Source organism: Somniosus microcephalus, chromosome 5 (genome assembly GCF_052327205.1).
Source record: "Somniosus microcephalus isolate GS21.2 chromosome 5, FLI_Smic_1.0, whole genome shotgun sequence".
Lineage (NCBI taxonomy): Eukaryota > Metazoa > Chordata > Chondrichthyes > Squaliformes > Somniosidae > Somniosus > Somniosus microcephalus.
The window spans coordinates 245,083,358-245,096,072 of record NC_140991.1 but is presented as its reverse complement, the minus strand read 5'-3'; the positions used below and the strand labels follow the sequence as shown (position 1 = coordinate 245,096,072).

The following is a 12,715-nucleotide window of genomic DNA, read 5'->3' as shown; positions in this document are numbered from 1 at the left end:
CCTTTTTACATACTTGTAAAAGCTCTTACAATCCATTTTTATATTTCTTGCTAGTTTACACTCATTCTCACTTCTCTCTATCAATTTCTCAGGTCTCCTTTGTGCTAATTTTTAAAATCCACCCAATCCTCAGGCTTACTACTCTTTTTGGCAACATTGTAAGCCTCTTTTTTTAATTTAATACTATGCTTACCTTCTCTAGTTAGCCATGGTTGTATCACTTTTCCAGTGGAGTTTTTATTCCTCAAGGGAATGTACATTTGTTGAGAATTATGACTTATTTCTTTAAATGTTTGCCACTTCTTATTTACTGTCATATCTTTCAATCTAATTTCCCAATCTACCTCAGCTAACTCACCCCTCATACCTGCGTAACTGGCTTTGTTTAAATTTAAGACCCTAGTTCTGGACTTAACCAAATCACTCTCTTTTGACTGGTCCTATCAAAAGAGGAACCAAATCACTCTCACACTTAATATGAAATGTTATCATATTATGATCACTGTTCCACAGAGGATCCTTTACTATAAGATTACTAATTAACCTCATCTCATTACATAATACTAGATCTAAAATAGCCTGATCCCTAGTTGGTTCCTCGACATATTGTTCTAGAAAACTGTCCCAAATGCATTCCATAAACTCATCCTCCAAGCTACTTTTGCCAATTTGGTTTGCCCAGTCTATATAAAAATTAAATTCTCCCACGATTATTGCATTACTCTTGTTACATGTTGCTCTAATTTCCTGATTTATGCTCTGCCTAACACTATGATTACCGTTAGGGGGCCTATAAACTACTCCCATCAGTGTTTTCTGCCCTTTGTTATTTATTAGAGCCACCCATACTGATTCTACTTCCTGATTTTCTGCACTAAGATCCTTTCTCCCTACTGCCTTTATCTCATACTTTATCAGGGCTGCCCCACCTCCTTTTCTATTTTGCCTATCTTTTCTAAAAGTCAAGTACCCAGGAATATTTACTTTCCAACCTTGGTCACCTGCAACCACGTCTCGGCAATGGCTACTAGTTCAAACCCATTTATCTCTATCTGTGCCATTAATTCATCTATCATGTTATGAATGCTTTGTACATTCAGATAAAGAACCTTTAATTTTAACTTTTCACTATTTTTCCCTGATGTGGCCTTAATCGCTAATGCCCTATTACCATTATTAAACTCTCTGTCCCTTCCTGACACAATTTGGTTGATTTTACCCAAATCGCTGCTCTGCTCTACAGCCATGACTTTTCTCTTCATAGAATCATCATAGAATCATAGAAATTTACAGCACAAAAGGATTTGGCCCATCTTGGCGTGCCGCGAACAAAGAGCTATCCACCTTAATCCCACTTTCCAGCACTTGGTCCGTAGCCTTGTAGGTTATGGCACTTCAAGTGTATAGCAAGTATTTTTTAAATGTGATGAGGGTCTCTGCCTCTACCACCCTTTCAGGCAGTGAGTTCCAGACCCCCATCACCCTCTGGGTGAAACAATTTCTCCTCAAATCCCCTCTAAACCTCCGACCAATTACTTTAAATCTATGCCCCCTGGTTATTTGCCTCTCTGCTAAGGGAAATAGGTCCTTCCTATCCACTCTATCTAGGCCCCTCATAATTTTATACACCTCAATTAGGTCTCCCCTCAGCCTCCTCTGTTCCAAAAAAAACAACCCCAACTTATCCAATCTTTCCTCATAGCTAAAATTCCCCAGCCCAGGCAACATCTTCGTAAATCTCCTCTGCACCCCCTCTAGTGCAATCACATCCTTCCTGTAATGTGGTGACCAGAACTGTATGCAGTATTCTAGCTGCGGCCTAACTAGTGTTTTATACAGTTCAAGCATAACCTCCCTGCTCTTATATTCTATGCCACGGCTAATAAAGGCAAGTGGCCCGTATTCCTTCTTAACCACCTTATCTATCTGTCCGGCTACCTTCAGAGATCTGTGGACATGTACTCCAAGGTCCCACTGATTTTCTGCACGTCTCAGTGTCCTACCATTTATAGTGTATTCCCTTGCCTTGTTAACCCTCACCAAATGCATTACCTCACACTTCTCCAGATTGAATTCCATTTGCCACTGTTCTGCCCACCTGACCAGTCCATTGATATCTTCCTGCAGTCTGCAGCTTTCTTCTGCATTATCAACTACACGTCCAATTTTTGTTTCATCTGAAAACTTCTTAATCATACTTCCTACATTCAAGTCCAAATCATTGATATATAACACAAAAAGCACAGGACCCAGTACTGAGCCCTATGGAACCCCACTGGAAACAGCCTTCCAGTCACAAAAACACCCTTCGACCATTACCCTTTGTTTCCTGCCTCTGAGCCAATTTTGGACCCATCTTGCCACTTTGCCTTGGATCTCATGGGCTTTTACTTTCGTGACCAGTCTGCCATATGGGACCTTATCAAAAACCTTGCTAAAATCCATATAGACTACATCAAATGCACTACCCTCATTGAATTTTTTGAGGAGGTAACAAGGAGGGTCAATCAAGTTAGTCAGACATGACCTTCCCTCAACAAATCCATGCTGACTGTTCCAGATTAATCCATATCTTTCTAAATGAAGATTTATCCTGTCCCACAGAATTTTTTCCAAAAATTTTCCCACCTCCGAGGTTAGGCTGACTGACCTCTTCAGACTTATAAATTTACTCTTACTTGAACCCTCCCTCCCCCTTATTAGTTTAATGCTTTAATGATGAGCCCTCTTTATTCGATTTGCCAGGACACTAGTCCCAGCCTAGTTTGAGTGGAGTCCATCCCAATGGAATAACTCCCTCTTTCCCCAGTACTGGTGCCAATGCCCCATGAATTGAAACCTCTTCCTCCCACACCAGTCTTTCAGCCATGCATTTAAACCTCTGATTGGTTTGTTCCTATGCCAATTTGCACGTGGTTCAGGTAGTAATCCAGAGATTACCTTTGAGGTTCTGCTTTCTAATTTGTACCCTAGCTCAAACTCCCTCATTTCTAGTTCTACCTATGTTATTGGTTCCTACGTGGACCACAGCAACTGGATCTTCCACCTAGTTCTTCTCCAGCCACGAGGAGCTGTCCATAACCCCAGCAACACAGCCTTCGGGACAACCGGTTGTGGCTACAGAGAATATCTATCTCTATCTCTTTTTACTTTCAGTTCTGATGAAGGGACTACACATGAAACATTGGGCCAGAATTTAGTGAAAGTAACGTTCACTGTTATTTATGCGCAAATAGGACTGCAACTTCAGGCGAGCGTAGATGCGCAGTTAAACGCAAAAATCCGGAAGTTGCTGTGCGAGAGTGCCGCTCCTCGGTAAACTGCGCGAAATCAGCATCTCACCATTCAAACGGCTCCCATTCAAATGTATTGAACGGTGTGAAGTTCCTGTACTTAAGTCGTAGATACAAACTAAACTCGCCACAGAAAGTTCAGTCTTGCAAGTGTGTAGGCTCATTTCTTCAGCTTTTAATTATTTTTGTTTACTTTTTCTTTTTGTCTCTCTTTATTTCCCTTTCTGTAAATGATTTGACATTAAATTCACTATTCTAACATACACTTCCTGGTTCAGACTGCGCTCTTCATCAACAATTCTTCAATCTGATTGGTTGCGATACACAGTTGCTTGTCTTGTTCACACAGGTTTCAGATGCTCTGTAGAAAGGTTCCGCGCAGCATTTTCCATTGTAAATACCGCACGAGCAGAAATTTAAAGGGACCGCACATTAAAACAAGCTGCCCAGAACAAAGTGCAGCTTACAGGAAACATTGGAAGGCGCCACGCCATTTCAATTTACAACTTGCAGCAACTTGCTGTGTAAAAGCTCATGGAAATTAAACGAGTAAGGCCAAATCGCGAGTTTGCGCAGTGCAGTTCGTTCACCAGTTGCAGTAAATTCTGGCTTATTAATTTGCTTTTTTTCACCACAGGTACTGAGCCACTGAACGTTACCAGCATTTTTTGTTGTTCACTTCTTGTTTTCTGTATACTTTCAATGGCCTGAGGGCAAAAACAAATGTCATGTTCGGCGGGCAAGAAGGTTCGCGTGGCGTCACCTTTGATTTAATAATGCCATCATGACACTGGTGATTTGCGATTTGTCTTAAGAGTGTGTTCCTAATGGCCGTATACTCAAGCAGTGCGTGGAGACTGTGCCCCGGAGAAGATCAGGCCTCTCCTGCGGTTAGGTCTCTTTCAGTAAGTTTGCGAAACGCTTGGAGTCGCCAGGTAGTCACAAACTGAACCTCACAAAACAATGCAGCTGCGAATCTGCGCTAACTGCCCCTCGGTGTCCACCTGGTGACGAAAAACCAGTGGTCGGGTAATGACGAGTCTGCGCACATCAGCTGGGGTGGAGATCGCGAGTTTGCGCAGTGCAGCTCCAAGTTGGAAGGCGAGTGATTCTGCGCAGTGCGGGCGGCCTCCGGACAATGGTTGGTCGAGACAGTGCGGCTAGGGGCGGGGCACGGTACTGGTGAGTATGCGCAGTGTGGCATGAGGGCGTGGCTGTGCCGTGGCGTGGCGTTACCAAGGAGAAAGCGGCGGAGGAGGAGAGTTGGGATGTGAAAATAAACAGAGCAGTTGCAGTAGAATAACGGCCGCGTTGCCAGCAGCAACCGGCACAGCTGAGGTGAGCGCTGCGAACAGCTGACACCGGAGAGGCTTCATTGAGTTGTGAGTGAGGGGTACCAGATTGTGAACAATGAGGTCTGGCTACAAGGATTGGGGCTGCAGTTATCCACTGACAGTCGGCCTGATTGTGACAATCTGACGGGGCTACCGGTACAGCTGGGGTTGTGCGTTTTTGAAGGGAATGGGCCTGGCCAGAGCAGTTACTGAGGCCCACATCGCGAGGGAGGGAAACACGCTTTGAGATTATGATCCTTTTTTGCGTCATTGGGTGCTCGGGACGAGAACATTTTTCTCCTTTGACATTAGACGCTGCCTCAATATAAACGGATAATATCATTGGCAAACTGTTATGCAAGAATGATTGAGATAAGCAGGAGGAGAGAACAGAGTTAATACCACAATTACATTGATAAGATTGCTGTTAAAGACTGGCTAAAGCAGCAGGGCACCTGGTTTTTAGTGGGACCTGATTTTAAATCCAAAATAGACAAAAAATTAATTGGCTGCAAGTGTCCTAAATAAAATGGATTTTGGGTCATTTCAATCCTGTCCAAAGTGGATGCCAAATCACAGCAAAACTTCCAAAATTCAGCACTAAAGTCAGTCAGAGAGATTATAAATATGGCTGGGGGCAAAATTCAGCACCAAAGTCAGTCAGAGAGATCATAAATGTGATTGGGGTGGAAATGCCACACTGTCTGTACAGGAGGTGTGTTCAAGCTTTTTGCCCTCATGGCCTGCCTACCATGGAGTTTCAGTTTAAATCCATGTTCCCATTAATTATCTCAAGTTGCTAAACTAACAGATCTTAGTATCTTTATTTAAGATGCAGTCACCATTGAGCCAACAGCATCAAAACAGCTATTTCCATGCCCAGATAAATTCAAATGGGACAAACCAATGAGTAAGAAATGTAAGCAAAGTCATATATGAGCTTCAGAACTCAGAACGAATTGGCAGGACTTTTGGGTACATCCCTGGTGTAGATGGAGAATTACTCCGCCTATGGCCATCCTGTAGCTTGAGGACTGAAAATTAAAAGAATGTTAAAATCAGTGGCTCTTTGTAACTTTAAAAGAAAAATGGGATCCTAAATTTAAAAAAAAAATTAAAATCTGTTAAATTTGTTGTTTAATCACTTTGACCAAGCTTTTGGTCACCCTTGACATTCTTTGGTTCACTGTCCATTTTTTTTTGTCAATTACACCTCCATGAGGTAGCTTGTGACATTTTTCTATGTTCAAGGAGCTAAATAAATGCAAGTTTGTACTGTTTGAACTGTATTTTAAACAGTTAACACAAGCAGGATCAAAGTGACAGCAACAAGGCTCGATTGAAATGTTGTCCTGGATTTTGCGGTCAGCGGCGAAGGAATGGTGCTCACCGTTCACTATGCTGCCCATAGAATTGTTATGGGCTTTTGAGCGTGGGCTTTTGAGTGTAGACTTGCTGTCACCGGGCGTCTGATCCAGTGCAGCGCCCTCTACAGCGAATCTGTGGCGTCTATGAGCAGGTAAAGAAACAGTAAGGCTCTTCAACCAATCAGATTGAAGAATCCTCTCTGAGATATGCAGAGCCTAAATCAGGAAGTATAAATCAGGAAATATAAATTTGATTTAAATCAAAATAAAGATTGGGAAAGAAAGATGGGATTAAGAGAGAGATAAAAGAGACAGACAGAAAAAGTAAAAAATATATTTAAAAAAAATCTCTAGCTCTAATTAAATTATGATGGAATGTGACTCTACACTTGTAAAATTACATTTTCAGAGCCAGAGAGGTTGTTTGGCAGTAATTCTGACTTATTATGCCGTTAAAAATTTACTTACACCTGAATGTACCAGCCCTAACTTTTTCCTGTCGTGTTTAGTAGGTAACTAGTTGGTAAGTACCAAAACTTCATGCACTTACATTGATTTCAATGCCGAGTCTATTGGCAAGATACTGTTCTAGCACAACCTGTGGAGGAGCAGGGTAACTCGGACTGCAATTTCCAGATTTCCACATTTAACTGTGCATGTGCATAATCCGGAAGTTGCTGTCCAATTTACTCCAAAGAGCAAGTTATTATCTAAATGGAGAGAAACTGCAAAGTGCTACAGTACAAAGGGATCTGGGGGGTCCTGGTGCATGAAACACAGAAGGTTAGTATGCAGGTACAGCAGGTGATCAGGAAGACCAATGGAATCTTGGCTTTTATTGCAAGGGGGATGGAGTATAAAAGCAGGGAAGTCTTGCTTCAGTTGTACAGGGTACTGGTGAGGCCACACCTGGAATACTGCGTACAGTTTTGGTTTTCATATTTAAGAAAAGATATACTTGCTCTCGAGGCAGTTCAGAGAAGGTTCACTCGGTTGATTCCGGAGATGAGGGGGTTGACTTATGAGGAAAGGTTGAGTAGGTTGGGCCTCTACTCATTGGAATTCAGAAGAATGAGAGGCGATCTTATCGAAACATATAAGATTGTGAGGGGGCTTGATTGGGTGGATGCGGGGAGGATGTTTCCACTGATGGGTGAGACTAGAACTAGGGGGCATAATCTTAGAATAAGGGGCTGCCCTTTGAAAACTGAGATGAGGAGAAACTTCTTCACTCAGAGGGTAGTAAATCTATGGAATTTGCTACCTCAGAGAGCTGTGGAAGCTGCAACATTAAATACATTTAAAACGGAGATAGACATTGTCCTAGCAGATAAGGGAATTAGGGGTTACGGGGAAAGGGCAGGGAAGTGGACGTGAGTCTAGGTTCGGATCAGCCATGATCCTATTGAATGGCGGAGCAGGCCCGAGGGGCCGTATGGTCTACTCGTGCTCCTACTTCTTATGTTCTTATAATAATGGTGAGCGCTGTTAGCCTCACCATTATTCTCCATGCAAAATCCAGGCCATCATGTCCAAAGTCTGCTTATTTCCCCCAGCCCCTAGCACCTCCTGTAGATTAAAGGGTAGGTATGGGTTTTCTGCACCTTCAACCAGTTTTAAGCCAGTCACTCGGTGTCAAGAAATGTAGTCCAGCAATGATTTTCCCTCTCTTGTGCAGCACTGTCTGATGCTTGGTAACCTCTCCATGATTGAGGTCCAACCTATGTGATACCACTCCATGCTGTAGATTGGTGGGGGGGGGGGGGTGTATTACATCCACCAGTATAGTGACATTATTTATTTATTTATTTATCCTCTTCCTCAGAAGTTCTGTCAGCCATTTATTCACCTAAATTTCACCCATAGCTTGGGATCAGTATTTTCCAGTGCAAAAGCAACTTTTGTAAATTAAAGTTAGAAGCACATAAGTTTATCTATATTATGTGACAATGTCTACATTAAAAGGAGAAAGCAATTACAATTCTATAGCACCTTTCATGACCTCAGGATGTTCCACAGCGTTTCACAGCCAATGAAGTTCTTTTGAATATTGTAATGCACACAGAACTCCTGCAAACAGCAATGAGATAATGACCAGATAATCTGTTTTAATGATATTGATTGAGGGATAAATATTGGCCAGGATACCAGGGAGAATTCCCCTGCTTTTCTTTGATTAGTGCCATGGAATTTTTTATGTCCGGCTGAGAGCAAGATAGGGTTTAACGCCTCATCCAATAGACGGCATCTCCCTGACAATATTGCACTGAAGTGTCAAATGTGCTCAAATCTCTGGAGTCACTCTCGGAGGCAAGAGTGCTACCGGTGAGCCAAGGCTGAACACCTTGAGGTGGGCCCTCTTGTATACAGCACAGCTATTTGTTTCAACAGAAACATTCTTCATTATTGCTGTAATACTGTGTCAGTTTCCTAAAGAATAAAGTTCTACCTGTTTTAAATGATTGCCTTCTGTAAATTCACACTACATGATTTTTTTGCATTGGAGACTACATCCCAGGCCCTTTCCAGCTTCACAAGTAGATGGCATTTGTTTAAAGTTATCATTTGTGCTTTATAATTGTGTTTAAAGATGATCAGGGTTCCAGTGTAAATCTTTTACATGGTGGGTTTAGGGCTGAAACATTGAAAGGAAATAAAACATAGATGAACCCTGAGGTTGCTGAGAGTTTGAGATATTTGTGATAAAGGCAGGGTTTCTGGTTTTCAGTGTTTTCAATGTTTACTTTTAGCAAATTTTCATTTGTACCAAATTGGATGTTTTATTGACGCTTAACCCATGTATTTCTAAATGCTCACTAATTTGATCTTGAATTATGGATTTAATAGTTTTCCCACCGATGTTAGTATATAGCTAACATTTTTTTGACTTATAATACTCCTGTGAAGCGCCTTGGGATGTTTTACTATGTTAAAGGTGCTATATAAATACAAGTTGTTGTTGTTTATCCTTCTCTCTTTTCTTGAACAGAGGTGTAACATTGGTTACTCTCCAGCCCCATGGCATAATAAGGTAGATAGAGAGAAACTTTTTCCGCTGGTTGGGGAATCTAGGACAAAGGAACATAACCTTAAAACAAGAGCCAGGCCATTTAGGAGAGACATTAGGAAACACTTCTTCACGCAAAGGGTGGTAGAAATGTGGAACTCTCTCCTATAAAAAGCAGTAGATGCCAGCTCAATTAATCATTTTAAATCTGAGATCGATAAATATTTGCTAGCCAAGGATATAAAGGGATGTGGTGTCAAGGCAGGAGGATGGAGTTAGCATACAGATCAGCCATGATCTCATTGAATGGCTGAACAGGCTCGAGGGACTGAATGGCCTTATGTGTTCCTTTTACTTGCATATTTAAGGAGGATTGAAAAATTGTGGCCAGGGCCTCTGCCATCTCCTTACTGACTTATTTCAACAGGGTGCATGACATCAGATGCAAAATATTTATTCACTGTAATGTATACAGCATTGAAGGGACTACTTTGTTTTGTGGATGTACATCCTTAGTTGCGAGCGTATATAACAGACGCGTATTGATTTGTACAGTCAGTGCCGAAGTTCCAGTTACCCAGTAAAGATCACATGAAGTTACTCTCAGTCTCTGCTGCTTTATTATTTTATATAGTTGTGTATAGCGGTACAAACACAACAAATTGGCGACGAGAATTATGAACCTACGTTTTCCTATTCTGGCATCGCATCCAGAGGACACCGAAACTTGGAAGAAAGGAGCGAGAAGGTAGAGAAAACGGAGTATGCTTGCTAAGCTAGGCAGGGGATACGTAAGTCAAGTGAAAAGTGCACAGGACTTGCATGACGCTAGCTAACTAGTAAAGAAAGAAAAACGGGTTTGGAAAAAAAAAATGGCGGTGATTGCAGCATTTGATAGCAGCATTGAAGACTGGGCAACTTATATTGAAAGAGTGGAGTTGTACTGTGAGGCTAACGGAGTGGAGGTAGAAAAGAAAGCCACTGTTTTGCTGAGTGTTATGGGCGCAAAGACATACGGGCTACTACGTAGTTTATTAACCCCTGAAAAGCCAGCAAACAAAACATTCAAACAAATAGTGGACACACTCCAAGACCATTTAAGCCCCAGACCACTGCTCATAGCCGAAAGATTTAAATTCCATAAACAGAACTGAATATTTGGCAAAGTTGCGCAAATTATCAGAACATTGCCAATTTGGAGTGAGCTTGTCAGACGCATTGAGGGACAGATTTGTGTGTGGTATGCAAAGTGAAAGCACACAAAAGAAGCTCCTGTCTGAAAAAGATCTCACATTGGAGAAGGCTCTAAGTATTGCAATTTCAATGGAAGCAGCAGCACGTGGTGCTTTAGAAATTCAACAAAAATCCCTGGAATATTCAACTAACAAAATGTCACTGAAACAAGAAAAGAAGTGCTATCGCTGTGGTAAAATGTCACATGACCACAATGACTTGGTTTAAAGACAAAGATTGCAGACAATGTGGCAAACGAGGGCACATTGAAAGAGTTTGCAAAGCAAAGAAGCAGAAAACTGATACAATACAGAGCAAAAAGGCACATCAAGTGACTGAAAACAAGAAACCTTTCAAAGATAGATACAAGAAGGTACACTACGTGACTGGAGACAGTTCAGATAAAGAAAGAAGTGACACAGACTCAGAGGAAGAGGATCTGGCTTGTCTAAAACTACACAGTGTGAAAGAAACAGAGGATCACAGAATAATATGGATTACTCCAGAAGTGGCAGGAGTTAGGCTGAAAATGGAGTTGGACACAGGCTCAGCTTTAACAGTGATCTCTGTACATGACTACAAACGACTGTTTTCACACATACCGCTAAGGCCAACTAAAGTACTGTTAAAGACATACACAGGACAAAGAGTGTGCCCCAAAGGTAAAATAAAAGTGGCAGTGACATACAAAGAAAAAAAAATACCGCAATTGAACCTCTATGTAGTGGAAAATGGAGGACCACGATTGCTGGGACGCGAATGGCTCAGGAAAATACAGTTGGATTGGCACACCATCCAAGCACTGTTTGTGTCAGCAAAGGAGGACAGCAACGCCACTCCTGAGAGACTGTCACAAATACTATCTGACTCTCAGGAAGTGTTCAAGAAGGGAATAGGAACACTTAAGGGCATGAAAGCAAAAATTAAGATTGAGAATGCAAATCCAAAGTTCCATAAGGCCAGACCAGTGCCTTATGCAATTCGCCCTTCAGTAGAAGCAGAGCTGGAGAACTTGGAGCAGTTAGGGGTCCTGTCCAAGGTGGATTGGAATGAATGGGCCACACCTATAGTTCCAGTGATGAAGAAAACCTCCAGCACAAAACCAGGAAAGCCAAGAAAAGTGCGCATCTGTGGAGACTTTAAAGTGACTGTTAACCCAGTCCTCCACACAATACAGTACCCATTGCCTCGCATTGAGGACATCTTTGCTTCCCTGTCAAGAGGGGAACGCTTCACAAAGATTGACTTGGCCCAGGCCTATCTCCAAATGGAAATTGATGATGCATCAAAGAAGTACCTGACAATAAATACGCACATAGGCCTTTACCAGTACAATCGGCTGGTATTCGGAATAGCATCAGCTCCTGCAATCTGGCAAAGGACCAAGTACTGCAGGGGATCCCAGGTACTCAGTGTTATCTTGATGACATCATCATTACTGGCAAGACTGACAACGACCACCTTTCCAACCTCGAACAGGTGCTCATCAGGTTACGGGAGTATGGGCTCCGAGCGAACCGAGACAAGTGTGAGTTTTTCAAAAAGGAAATCTCATACTGTGGACATGTGATTGACAAGGACGGTTTACACAAGTCTCCACACAAGATTGAAGCTGTGATTAATGCACCAACACCTGAAAATGTGTCTCAGTTGAGATCATATCTTGGACTGGTGAACTACTATCACAAGTTCTTGCCCAACCTATCCACAGTATTACATCCACTAAATGCACTGCTACAGACAGGGTCACAATGGAAGTGGAGTGACAGCTGTGAACAAGCTTTTCAAGAGCGTAAAAGACTCATTACTTCAGAAAAGGTGCTAGCTCACTTTGACCCATCCTTCCCTATTTGACTGGCATGTGATGCTTCACCCCATGGCATTGGTGCCGTGTTGTCACATAAGTTCCCAGACGGCTCAAAGACCAATAGCCTTTGCGTCAAGATCATTGACTGCAGCTGAACGCAATTATGCACAGATTGACCGAGAGGCCCTCCGCCTTTAGTGGGGAGTCAAGAAATTCAACCACTACTTGTATGGTCAACAGTTTACACTGTTAAATGACCACCAGCCTCTCGTTTCAATCTTCAACCCAAGGAAGGGCGTTCCAGTGATGACAGCACAACGGTTGCAGTGATGGTCACTCTTCCTAGGGGCTCACCTGTATGATATTGAATACAAGGGAACCAAGCACCATGGCAACGCCGACGGTTTGTCACGTTTACCACTGCCGACCTCAGAGAGAACTACAACAGTTGACTCAGCAGAGGTATTTCACACAACAATAGTTGAGCAGCTATCAGTGACAAACTCCCTCATTGAAAGAGAAACACGCAATGACCCTACATTGTCAAAAGTTTATGACATCACTGTGAAGGGATGGCCAGCGCATGGTGACTCATTGTTTCCAGCATTCTCGGCTAGGAGGGAGCAGTTATCAGTGTGTCGGGGAACACTGATGTGCGGCTCACGAGTTGTGAT

At 42.4% G+C, this 12,715-nt stretch overlaps 1 protein-coding gene across 6 annotated transcripts in view; it reads left to right on the top strand.

Moving 5' to 3' along the window:
- The first annotated feature begins 4,500 nt into the window (after nucleotides 1-4,500).
- mak (male germ cell-associated kinase) overlaps nucleotides 4,501-12,715 on the top strand; it is a 374,380-nt gene continuing 366,165 nt past the window's right edge. For 2 of the 6 annotated variants that reach the window (XM_085988791.1, XM_085988790.1), the window contains exon 1: nucleotides 4,502-4,631. The gene's annotated coding sequence lies outside the window, so the exon portion shown is untranslated. Of the gene's footprint in view, nucleotides 4,676-12,715 lie in introns of all 6 variants that reach the window. The other 4 variants (XM_085988788.1, XM_085988793.1, XM_085988792.1 and 1 more) reach the window with 3 other exon arrangements.